Source organism: Excalfactoria chinensis, chromosome 16, assembly GCF_039878825.1.
Source record: "Excalfactoria chinensis isolate bCotChi1 chromosome 16, bCotChi1.hap2, whole genome shotgun sequence".
Taxonomy (NCBI): domain Eukaryota; kingdom Metazoa; phylum Chordata; class Aves; order Galliformes; family Phasianidae; genus Excalfactoria; species Excalfactoria chinensis.
The window spans coordinates 1,685,692-1,698,112 of NC_092840.1; the positions used below are offsets into that span (position 1 = coordinate 1,685,692).

The window sequence follows — 12,421 nt, forward strand, 5'->3', positions numbered from 1 at the left end:
AAAGGCATCTGTTTGTTTCCCCTTCTTTGCCAGCCTTCCTCCAAAGCACCGGTGGAAAGTCTCCAAGTGACTCAGTGGGCCCAGAGTCTGTCATCAGGCTGTTTTGAATCACTTTTTATTCCTCTTCTTGGTGATTTTTGCTGCCTTTGCCTTATTGATTGTGTATTATTATGAACTTGATTTCCTAAAGCACTGTGAACCACCGGAGCTCTGCCCAAAATCTTGGTGCCATTATGTGTGTATAACTGAGTCTTGCGATCACGTGCATATCATTATTTGTACAAATTAAATTTTAACTGGCAAACAAATAGAATTTCTATTCAAATCTGTAATCTAGGTGCGAATCTAAGGGAAAAGCTTTCACTTGCACAGCTCCCGGCAGTGCAGGGTAACCACGGGGCCCTGTCGCATGGAAAAGCAAAGCACTGGAAACAGCTTGGAAAAAAAAACCAACAACCTGCAGGAAAATCCCACTGTCACAGTTTGCTCCCCAGTGAGCTTTGGATCAGATCCTGAGCGCAGAACTCCTCCAGACAAGAACCTCTTGGAAAAGCTTTTCTTAAAAGGGATCTTTATTTTGATGTGATTCATGGACAGGAGGAAGTTGTTCTGCCCCAAAGCCCCACATGACGGCCCAGGGGTTGCTTAGAATATCTGCTTGTTTGCTGTAGTCACAGAAGATAGCTGTTTAACTCACACAGTACTCCTTGCTGTTATGGGACCAGAAGCTGTCCTTCTTTATCCTCAGAGGGAAATCATAGAGGGGTTAAAGACTGCAGCCTGCCCATGTGGTGTTCGCAGGCAGGTGTGAGGGCACACGTAGCCCTGAAGTCTCTCAATGTTTTGGAGTCTCTCAGTGTTTTAAAAACAAACACAAAACTGAAGAGTTGTGGAATGACCAGAGGAAAAACGTCAGCATCACCTGGAAAAGAGAAACAACCACAGGATGAGATTGCACAGTTGTGGAAATCGGTCACTCTCTTTTCTAAGCAGTTGAAAAGCAATTAAAGTATGAATGATGAATCAGTTCAGCCCCAGGCTTTGCAGTTTTTCACCCCAGCCCAACTTCCTCTGTTTTTTTACATTTGATCATAATGGCATCTATCTTACCTTATGAGGGACTAACAGAAGTCATAACCCTCCAGCAGCATGCTACTGATAGTCATAGACAGAGGTGTTATCATTAAACTATCGTTCTGATGGATGCTGCTATAATTTGTTTTCCAATTTTCCCTCATTCTCCAACTAATCCCCTCTTCTCAGCGTGAAGTCTTGCATTTGGGTACCTTTCATTTTGGGCACTAATGGAGGACACAGAGGATGGCCTGAGATAACTGGTTTGTTTTCCTCATGCATTGCTTCTGCACAGGGACAGCAGCACTGGCTCCTTCCATGCTGAGAGGCAGCTGCTACAACGTTCACCCGGCCATGGGGCGAAGGAGCTGCTCAACCTCTGTGAGGTTTAATGGTGCAGGTTCACATGGGTGGGAGCTCCCTCCTCTCTGACCCCTGCTTACCAGTGAGCACAGTCCTGAGTACTTAATCACCTTATTTTTTGCAGTATACAGAATTACCAGCCAAAATAGTGCTATTTTCTAATGATACTTGTAGGAGCTCCTCTCAGGAACTCCTTAGGCCCTCTTTGCCTTGTGTTCTTCTGTATGATGGAATAATAACAACAATCTAACTTGGGAAGGAAGGATCTTTAGCGTGCTAATTAAGAAAAATGTATATGCTTCATTGTTAAAAGCATTTATCAGACAGCATTGTTGTAGCAACACAACACAGCTTACAGCTGTCAGTTAACTTGTCTAAAGAGATGCATTCCATATTGAATATTTTGAACATTTTACTTACTTTTAGCTTACTAGAAGAACAATATGGATTATTAGTCTTTTAAGAATAAGAAAATAAGGGAGGTGAACATAAATAAAGCTTCCAAGCATCCTGCCTATACTGGACTGCTGGTACATTGTTGATATTGATGTCCTCAGCTGCTTCTTCCAGGTAGAGAAATGCCCTGCACAAACAAGGTGTCATTCATCACCCACAGACGAATGCTCTGTGCTTATAAACCCAAGCAGAACTAGTATGTTCAATTCAAGTGCTATGGCCAAGTGCTGTCCTTCATTCCACAAACAGGCTGAGTGCGTCTTCAGCTGGCCTGCTGCTTGAAGCTGGGCTCATGTGTCAACCAGCTCACACATCAGAGCCAAGCCAGGCTCAGTCTGTTGTGCTCCTGCCTGGAAACAGTGCCCAGGGCTGTTTTCAGTATTTGCTCAAAAATGCCGTAGCTGTTCCACTGAACTTGAAGCTCTCAAAGCCTCCAAGAACTTCATATTCAATTAATCATCTAAAAATCATCTTGATAAGTAGTCTCTGTGAAGACAGCTTCTTAATGCCACTTTCCTTTGGCATAATGTCACTAGCAGTGCATCCTGTTAACACAGAGATAGGAGACAATCTGTAAATAAGACTGCTGGGAAACATTCTGACAAGGACAATTGGTACGTCATAAAAATCTCCTTAGTTTCAAGTTATTCATCTACTTTTCATTCACAGCGTCCACGTTTCGGGTCTCATCAGAACAACTGACAGAGCGGGTCCTTCTCAGCTGGCAGATTTTAAGCAGGGGAAGCCTCACACCATGCAGGCCCTGATGTCCTCAACAGCCATGATCCTGTTCTTACACAATCAGGACTTGGTGTGTTTTGTCTGCCCTTACCATTGGTTTTTCATCATTACAGAAGCACCCCAGAGCTGGGCTGTTTGGATCACTGGATGGTAACAAGGGCAAGAAAGTGCCTAAAACATGATCGGTTTTGTTACTTCTTACTGTTCCAGGTGTAGGATTGCAGCTCACATACAGGATGGGCATCTGCGGGAAGACAGGACAGGGATGATCCAGAACAAGAGGCTGTCAGCCTCCACCACAACCACACGTCCATCTTAACTGCACCCTCAGTGAACACAGCCACTGACTAAAATGACATTTGATTGTGATTGCAGCCCAAAGAATGCCTTTCCACACCAGGTATCCCTTTTGTGTTTGTCAGAAGCTAACTAGCAGCTCAGTGACTGTGTCTGAAGCACATATAGAAGTCTGGGAAGGACTCGCTGGCTCCTTGGGGGCAGTTCTCAGCTGCTGGTGGCAACTGCACCAGGATAAGGCAGCTCTGGGAGGACGATCAGAGCCACAGAACTGAAGCTATTGGAAGCTCTGTCGTTCTCATGTTTCAGCCCAGACTCTTCATGGCCACCGGATACTTGTTTGCTCTTACACTACCATCACCCTTGCTCTTAATGGAGATGTGTTTGCTTCTTATTCCCTGAAGTTCTCTTGAGAGCAGCTCTATTCCTTTCTTTGTTTTTGGCTAAACAAATGATGTGAAAATCTTTACAAAAGACAAGCTCTGGATTACCCTGTCATTATCCTCCAGTCACATTTTGTCTCCTTTCAATAAAGTGACCAAAGCTGCACTCCTGATCCCAGAGAAGGTTGCAGCAGAGCTTTGTATCATGCTCCTAATATTCTCCCCTTCCTTTGGAAGCATCCCAGTTGATACGTGCGTTTTGTCAGTCTGCTTCATCTTGGGAGTTCTCAGTCATTGTGAGATCAGCAAATACACCCAGATTTTTCTCTTCTTCTGTCATTTCCAACAAGCTTGCAGCAGAGATTGTTCACGCTCCCCAAGCACACGGCCATGTACTTTCCACTATTAAATGTCATCCCCTTTCTGATGTGCCAGCACTCAGCGTTATCCAGCTCTTCCAGAAATACAGATATCCCTCTGTGCTGCTAGTGCTTCCCAACCTTGTGCTGTCAGCAAATGCCATCAGCTCACTCCTACCTCCTGTAGAAATACAGCGTGAGATGCAAAGGATGTAAGGAAAGCTTTGCTGGGTCAGCCCGAGTGTCCCTGTAGTCTGGAGCTCCATCTCAGAGAGAGGCAACCAGAGATGTGCACAGGAGCTCAGTCTCTGCCTCTGAGCCTTTCCCCTGGCTCCCCACACATCCACACGCTGCGTGTTTGAGGTGACATCTCTGCCTTTCCCATTTAGCAGTTTATACCCAAACCGTTGCCATCTCTCTGTAGCTATCTTCTCACCTACCAAATAGCTCCCCAGATAAACAATACATCTGCAGTGTTGCATTGTATTCAGTACTCTATTAAATCCAGTTAGATTAAGCCTGATGTAAATCTAGAAAACTATTATTGAAGAAAACTAACAATTTCATGTAACCTATCTTTAGTAAAATTACATTATATTTTACTTAATTTTCTACTTAACACACCTGTCCCCAACTACTTTTTCCCTTGCGTTTACTCATAATGCATTTAAAGTTCTTGAGGTTTGACAAACAGAGGTGTATATATGGCTGGGTTGCTCTTCTTCCCCCTGTTTAAAACCAGGCAGTGCTTTGGTAGCTCCTCAGTGAGTCCTTACTACCCAAAATGCAAAACGTTGTACTGAATAAGTGAGGATACGCTCCGGGTTTGCCAGGTGTGTGGGTTTGGGGAGGCTTTGTTCCTCAAGGTGCACGTCAGGTTCTCATGGGCATCGCTCTCCCTTTGGGTGCAGTAACTTCCATTTCCCATTAGCTATCACCCTTTGCTCTGATCTGTCATCCTTTGCCGTGATCCCTGATCATAGAAAACAGAAGTAAAAGTCATTTAACACGAGGCCGTACCTAACATTAATAAATAAATAAATAAACCGGAACACAAAATGGAGAGAATCCGAACACAAGACTTAGGGACTCTCCAAGCAATCTGTTCGGTGCTATGGCAGACAATCTGTGCCACTGAAATAAGTAGCAGGGAGCGTGTAGCTTTTCCTGGCACTCCAGCTTGCTCCCATCCCTAAATACAGAGGGAGCAACCGTCAGGTTACGCTGCACCGAAGCCCTGGGTCTCCAGGATTCAGTTTCCTGAAGTAGGTCACATTTGATCTCCTTCCAGGCACACTGCAGAGGTAACTGCTTAACAGGGAGCTTTCAAAAACCATATTCTGCTTCCTAATGCTGCCAACACCTGCCCTTCAGAAACACAGCCATACTGGAAGAACAGTTTTTCAGTGATTCTGGGTATAAACAGGCCAGGAATCCTGTTTTTCCCTTCAGTTACCTGTATTTCTTCTGAATTTCCCCAGAAGGTACATATTGACTTTCAGGCCGCATTTGCATTCAGATGATGGCTTGTTGTTGGAAGAAGTCCCTTCAGAGGGGCTCATTAACTTCCTTTCAAATGTTTACCAGCCCCCAACCAAGGGAGCAAACTAGCAAACAACTCACCGCGTGGCTTCTATCTGAGCTTAAAGACACGGGATCCTGCATTTGTGTTGTTCATTCTAATGCCACTTCCAGCTTCAGCATGGCTTAATGACAGACCGGAGCCCATCTGCTACAATGACTAGCTTTGGACTCAGAGGGAGAGCCCTGAGGATAATTTAGGAGCACATTTTATAGTTAGTGTAACTTCATTCCAGACCAAGGCAAACATGAGCAGGTGGAAATATCTCTCAAAAGCACAACCTGACCTACATAGTGCACTGTAAATTAAAGAGACGTGTAAAAATAAAGCATTGACAACCAACCCATCACGTTTGCAACAAGACCCAGATACGGGCTTGCAGGCGCTCCTTGCCACCTGCACATGGCTGCCATTCTCACCCCTCCATCTCTGCAGTGCCCTTAAGCTGATCTGCGCTCTCGTCCCTTCTGCTTTATCACTTTTCTCCCCACTGCTGTGCACTTTCTGGCTCTCGCGCTGCCTGCTGGCTCGCTGTTCTCCATTACTTCATGGAGGAGCTGCAAGCTGCTCAAGGCGACTTGGCCAGCACATTTACAGACAGCAGGGGCCACATGTGTCCTCCTTGTAGCCAAGCCTCAGAACGGCACAGAAGCAACGGGAGGCACAGGCCGGCACACAGGCACTGGGTTTCCAATTGTATATGAAGCTCCTCCAAGAGCTTTCGGAGAGCTCCTGCGGGGAGCATGGCATTGGGATTAGGACCACCATGGCTTCTCATCGCCCCAAGGCAGCTGCGGTCACCTCGGAGGGCTCGGTCACCTCAGGGGTCACGGCCATCTTAGGCCTCCGCTACCTCCGAGCTCACAACACCACATCCAGCTCCAGCCTCAAGGCCAGCGCTTAAAAGGCTCCCAGGGTTATAAAGGGGGAAAGAGGCGAACTCCTCCCCTGTAGGAGGGCTGAGGCGGAGGGGCCGACAGGAGGCGGACACCCGGCCGCGTCACCTGACAGGAGGCGGCCGGCACCGCCCCTCGGCGGGGGGAGGTAGGCGGTGTCGGGAGCGCGCTCGTCTCGCCGTGCCCGCGTCCCGTGCGGCCGCCATGTTGTGCTGAAAAGCGGCGGCGGCGGCGGCAGCCAGGAGCCCGGCGACCCCGGCCCAAGGCAGGACGCCGCGCCCCGGGACGGGGTGTGGGGGCTCCGCGCCATGCCTGGCCCCGAGGTAAGGAGCCGGCCAGGGTCCGTGAAGGGGTTCGGCGCCGCGTGGGGGGATGCGGCGGGCCGGGGCCTGGCGGAGGGCGGCCGGGCTGTCAGGGAGGGCCGCGGCCCGGCACGCCCCCTCAGCTGGGGCGGCGGCGGTCCGGCTGCGCTGCGCTCCCTCGGCCGGGGGCTCGGCGGCTCGGTGCGGGGCTCGGTGCGGAGCTCGGTGCGGAGCTCGGTCTCCTCCTCCTTCCCGCGGGGCCCGGCGGCCTCGGGAAGGTGACGGTGCAGGGCCGCGCCGGGCTCTGACCGTGCCCCGTGGCCGCCTCTGGGTGCCCGTACCCCGGTTGCCTGCTGGCCCGGCCCCGAGCTCAGCCGATGTCGGTTGTATACAGCTGCGTGGGGTCGGTGTTCCCACTACCTTTATAACGAGATTGTCAGGGCTTTTTTATTACTTACGGTGCGTGGGGGCTTTAATCGTGCCTCTTCCCCGTGTTTTTCTTAACAGTCCCGTTCCTCTGGTGGGATTTGAACAGATGTTGCCCTTCTCTGGTGAGTACGGTTCCATGCCAACCCTCCTGACCCCAATCCGTGTTGAAGTTCTTGTGTTTTAAGGGAAGCTCAAGGTTTGCATTGTAGTTGCGTTGTTCCTCCTTTTAGGGAATGCTGCTTTACCAACCTCACATTCCTTTGCATCTCTCTGTAGAAGGAACTGATGATCATTATGGCCCTTTGCAGCCCAGACCATTCTATGATTCTATGGTTCTTTCATTCCTTGCAGCCCTCCCTTACTGGGGTGAGGGCTGGGCATAAGCTTGTGCCTCACGCAGGCTGAACATCTGGTACCTGCTTCTCTCCTGTCTGAGCACTTCACCTGCCTGTTTTCTTGTGTGCTGAGTCCATGTTGTCATGTGCATGGAAGCTTTATCTTAGTGGAGTTTGTCTAGAGAATCACACAGAGTAGCGTGGAGTGATGATTGACTTTATGGTGGGAATAAAAGGATGTTTGAATTGCCTTTGTAAGCTGATTGACAGGGGATGGTTGTGTGACTGAGGGAGCTGTGGCAGGTTTTGTGCAATACCTGTCATGGTTGAAGTTTTAGATAGAGGGCTGAGGGCGCGTCTGGTCTGTTAGCAAAGTGTGTGTTGTAGTACTGAAAATCCTTTTAGGTGGAGGGTGAAGGGGAGCTTGTATGAATGAGTTTATAGGTAGAGGAGATGTGACATCTGGTATCTGTATTCCTTTGGCATTAGTGATCATAGGGGTTTTAGAAGACAGAACAAGTACTTTCTTTTGTAGTACAGGAAATGCTGTGAACTCAGAGTGTTGAAATCATTGTCAGATAAGTAAAGGTGGGGCATGGGCTTCTGAAATGCTGCACTGAGAGGTTTCTGTGTGCTTGCTTTGGAGCTGGAAGAGAGGCGGGTGTGCAGGAAAAATGTGAAGCAGTGGGTTTTTTGGCAACGGTGCCCAAAGGTGCTCTTGTCGTACCTCAAGTCCTAAAGATTATAGGAGTGATGTCTTGAGACAAGCTAGTTTTCTGGCTGGTAGTATTATTGGTGCCCATTTAGGATTTGGCTAATGTCCATTGCCATTAACTGTCTGAACTAGAAATTAGCCAAGTGTTAGCCTGCTTAAGAAACCATTGGCAAGGCCAGCTTGATAAGCTCTTGATTTTTCCATAGAAATGGCTGTCTGTACCAGAAGGAAACAGAAATGCAGTGTGTCCAAGCTCCTGAAGGTAGAGAGTACAGTACTTTATCTGAGATCTCGTTCCACCTACATGCTGTGCAGGGTGGTGGAGAGAAGCGTGTTGTCAGCCTCTCAGGAGTAGGAGATCTGAGCAGTGCTTGGCTGACAATTAATGTGCCCAAATGGAGTAACTTAAGGAGAAGAGTATCATCAGTAGGCTGCTGGAGAGCTGGGAAGGAGCCTGACAAATCTGCTGGAGCGCAAGGAAGGAGTAATTGTCTCTGGAGCAAATTGGAGGAGCTGGCATCCAGCAAGTGGGGTCTTTTCTGCTGTGGAAGAGAAAAGGTTGTTCCTGTTCTGGTAGCTCTGCATGGGGTTATGTAGCTGGGTATGATCATGGGACTCTTCTGTTTGGTGTTGGTTGTTTGTCAGAGCCTGTGACTGCAAAGAGTACAACAGTGCTTATCAAATACTGTGAACTAGAATGAAAATCCCAAATACTTGAATGTGATCTTGTTTCAGAGCTACTTTTATTGAGCAGATCAAATAATATGAATTGTTTCTTTCAGGATGAGCTTCCAAGCACTGAATTGTCTATCCCTCTTCTTTGCTGTATTGTACAACTGTTCTGCATGTGTACCCAGCTGAAGTAGCTGGGTCTGCCTGTTAGGTCCCATATGGGTTTTATGTCTCTGAGACATGAGCTTCCTTTGTAATTCTATCCTTCTAGATATTAGTGCCATAACTTTCCAGTGCTTTCAGGAAAGCTTTGGGAATATGCCTAACATGCAGATCATTCTTGTGATTAACTGAGGTTTTTAAAGACAGCTGTTCCTTTATCTCTGTGGAGCTGTGAGTTCACAGGGTGACTGAGCGGTTTGCATGAAAGATATGAAAGAGAATTTAGTGCTGATTTAGGATTTGAAATACAGACTTAATACAAAGTCAGTAAGAAACTGAAGACCTTAACTTGCAGACTTGCAGTGCGTTATTACTTGTACCTTGGATGCATTAGTCCCAAGTTAGGCAGGATTACCATATCCAGATGGGTATGACTTGCACACGTGCTGCTGTCTGCTGCTTGTGGGATGGGCAAAGATCACAAGCTGCATCATTGTTTGGTGTCAACTGTTCTTCAGATTGCGTTTGATAACAAAAACAGCCAAGACCTTGTCTTCTTCCTTTGGGGTGGATAGCTGAGAACTCCTGACAGAATGTGCTTGGTGTTACAGAAGGCTGGTTGTTAGCAAGAGCTGTGAGTGGCCTAGCTCTGTTCTTCCCTTTAGCTGCTTAATAACTTCTGGTGCTGGTGTAAAGGAGGTGAACACCAGCTGGCTGTTGTCGTTCCTGGAGACTGTTTTATGCCATGCCATAAGGAAGTCCTCAGTTCTGTCTCTGCTGATTGGAGCTGGGGGAGAAAATCAACCAGTAGTAGCAGAGGAAGAGAGGAGTACAGCATCATCCTGTAGAAGCCAGCAGTACCTTTTGTTTTTAGTTTGTTCTGGAGTGTGTCTGGGTTATGTTGGTGGTATAAACTGGGGATGCTCACGTGCTGTGGAATGATGGAGCTGCAGCTCTGTACTGTGCCAAGGGAGCTCAAGAAAAAGCAAAGCTGAAGGTGTTTTGGGATGTTGAGATAAATGCATTATTTCTGGAGCCATTGATGCCCATCAAAAAATGCTGTTTTTAAAGGATTTGTTTAAAATATAATTATTGATACCTAGCTTTGGCTAATCTTCTGTCTGGGAATCATAATCTACAGTTCAGGAAGCAGCAGATGATTTGATGTGCATCTGATAGCAAGTTAGCTGGAAAGATGCTGCATAGGTCTTACTGGGCCCCTCAGAGGTGCCTATGGGAGCCTGCAAGGCTGGAGCAAGACTTGGGTGCTATTTCTTGAGCTGGGGCAGTTGTGCAGATGCACACAGACACGTAGCAAACTCAAGGCTAGTAGTCCTTGGGGACTGTTGGATATGTTGAGATTTTTTTGGGTTGTTTTAATTTCAGAACAGAAGTTATTCTTTACTGGTGCTATCTCTAGAAGGTGTGCAATGTCTACCCTGTCAGGTCCTGCTTTCTTTAGGCAGTAGTGGGAAAAGATCTTAAAAAGATACTTTTAACTGCTTCTACTTTTCATAGAGGCAACATTGTGTAAGTAACTTACTACATAGATCTGATTCTCCCATGCTGTGTGTACAGTATCCACTCAGCTAAGGCTTCTACCAAAGGCTTCCTTCCTTGAAGCCTTGGCCTATTTTAAGAATGTGGGGAGGTTTTTCAGTTGGGAAAACTAATGAAAAGCTATATGTTGTGTTTTAACTGGGCTTTCTGAAAATATCTTGAAATAGAGAACTCCATCTAAGATGTCTGTAGGATATTTCTTGTGTGTACAAATCTACACATTCTCTCTAAGCCAGCTATCTCCGATTGTTCTGGTGCAGTACATGCTTAAGTTCCTAGAATGTAATCAATATTGAGGTAGGTGATGCACTTCAGGTTTTTGTGGAGGAAGAATGTTGCATTGCCATGATTAAGTCTGTATCCAGAGCATTAATTCTGTATTGCTACCTGAAATGAAAACAGCTTCTCTTTTCCTGTGCATGTAGAATTTGGCTCCAACATCAGCAGGGAAGAGGCAGGCTCTAGGCAGCATGAAGCTCTGTAGTACTGCTTTCTGCTCTTATGTGACCCGCTGGGGGAAGCTGCTCCCTGCTGCCTTTTCAAGAAGAAGAGGACAAATGCATGTCTACGTGCTGCAACACATAGCTGGAAACTAAGAGTCTTGTCTGAAGACCAGCTGCTTTTGGTTGGCTTTCTGAAGCTGCCTTGGAGCATGGAGCAGGAGGCAGGACTTGCCTGGGGGCATGGCTCATTTGCTGTCTCCCCAGCTCTCTCCTTCGTATCACCCCTGAGTAAATCATAAGGCTTCTGAGTCCTTTGAGAATGACTCTTCTGTTTCATCCAGTTTGATGGTTCTGTAAGCAAGTTTATTTTTTGTTGTGGTACAACTGCTGTCAGATGGAAAGGTTTGATCTGATCTATACCTACCTTAACTGTGGAGTCTTAAAGTATTAATATCTTAAAGCAGATACTACATGGGTTAAATAACTGAGTATTTCTGAAATGAAGCTGTAGTTGTGGTACTGAAGCAGTCAGAATCATCCTGTCTACTAGTTGCTCTAGTGTTGATCTGGTATGACTTATACTACCACTACCAGCATTCAACGTGACTGTTAAGCTGTTCATGGAAGTGGTTGTGGCTGAATTTGAGATTAGGAAGTGTTTCTTTGGAATTTCCTTTCTGCTAGTTAGGCTGGGGGCCCATAGCGTGACTCCTTGCTCTCTCTGCAAGTAGATCATGAAGGGGAGTCAGCTTTTTGCTCTGGCTGCCTAATTTCATTTCTTGCAGCCGTAATTGACATAAATGTGTACCTGGGAAAGCTCTACTTATTGCATTGCTATCTGCAAGCATGTAATTGCTATCATTGAAACTTTAAACCTGAGATAAAATGAGGTGCTGGGAAGCTCTGTCATTCCTAATTATATTGTTTGCATCCTTGATAGGGTGTTTGCTTTGGGACCTCTTCAGACCCAGTTTTGGGTTTTTGCAGCTTAAAACTGTCTTCAGTTTTGCTTGTCTTCAGCCTTCAGTGTCTTCTCAGAGCTATGGTTATCAAAGTTAGCTTTTGCTCTTCTGTGGCTTCTTGAGCTTCTTGTTTCCCAACAGAGAACAGATAATGTAAAATGGGAAGCTACAAGATGAAAGTTCACCTGCTGTATCCCAGAGGCAGATCTCATTGTGAATTAATGAGAGGACATTTCTCCATCCGTTCTGTAGTCAATTTTAGTTTGAGTAGAGCAGAAATGCTTTTGTAAGTCATGAGTTGATAGTTTTGCTTTTATTCTCCAGGAACTTATTTACTTTTCTTATAACAATCAGTAGTTGTAGCGTACTGTCGTGTTCCCTATACGCTTGTCTTCAGAGCCCCCTTGGTGTCTGACAGCCTTCACTTGTTGAACAGATCCCCCTCCTTTCACTCCTGAACAATATGCTGCTGAATGTAGGCCTTGGTAATCATCTGATCCAAGAAGCTGGAGTGTCCAAGTGTACCACATTTCTGATTTATTTTGGTTATTTATCTCTAATAAGTGGAACTTGGAACTCAGTGAAGTCTACTTAATGTGAACTTGTAAGCTTATTGCCTCTGCCTGCAGATCTTCTCGTTTCCATCTGAGTGCTGTGCATGTTTTTGAGTGGATAAGCTTTTCATCAAAC

At 46.5% G+C, this 12,421-nt stretch overlaps 1 protein-coding gene across 6 annotated transcripts in view; it reads left to right on the forward strand.

The window, feature by feature from the left end:
• Nucleotides 1-6,232: 6,232 nt before the first annotated feature.
• MTMR3 (myotubularin related protein 3) overlaps nt 6,233-12,421 on the forward strand; it is a 70,763-nt gene continuing 64,574 nt past the window's right edge. For 5 of the 6 annotated variants that reach the window (XM_072350859.1, XM_072350858.1, XM_072350864.1 and 2 more), the window contains exons 1-2: nt 6,233-6,474; nt 6,961-7,004. The gene's annotated coding sequence lies outside the window, so the exon portion shown is untranslated. The remainder of the gene's footprint in view (nt 6,475-6,960; nt 7,005-12,421) is intronic. The other variant, XM_072350861.1, reaches the window with a different exon arrangement.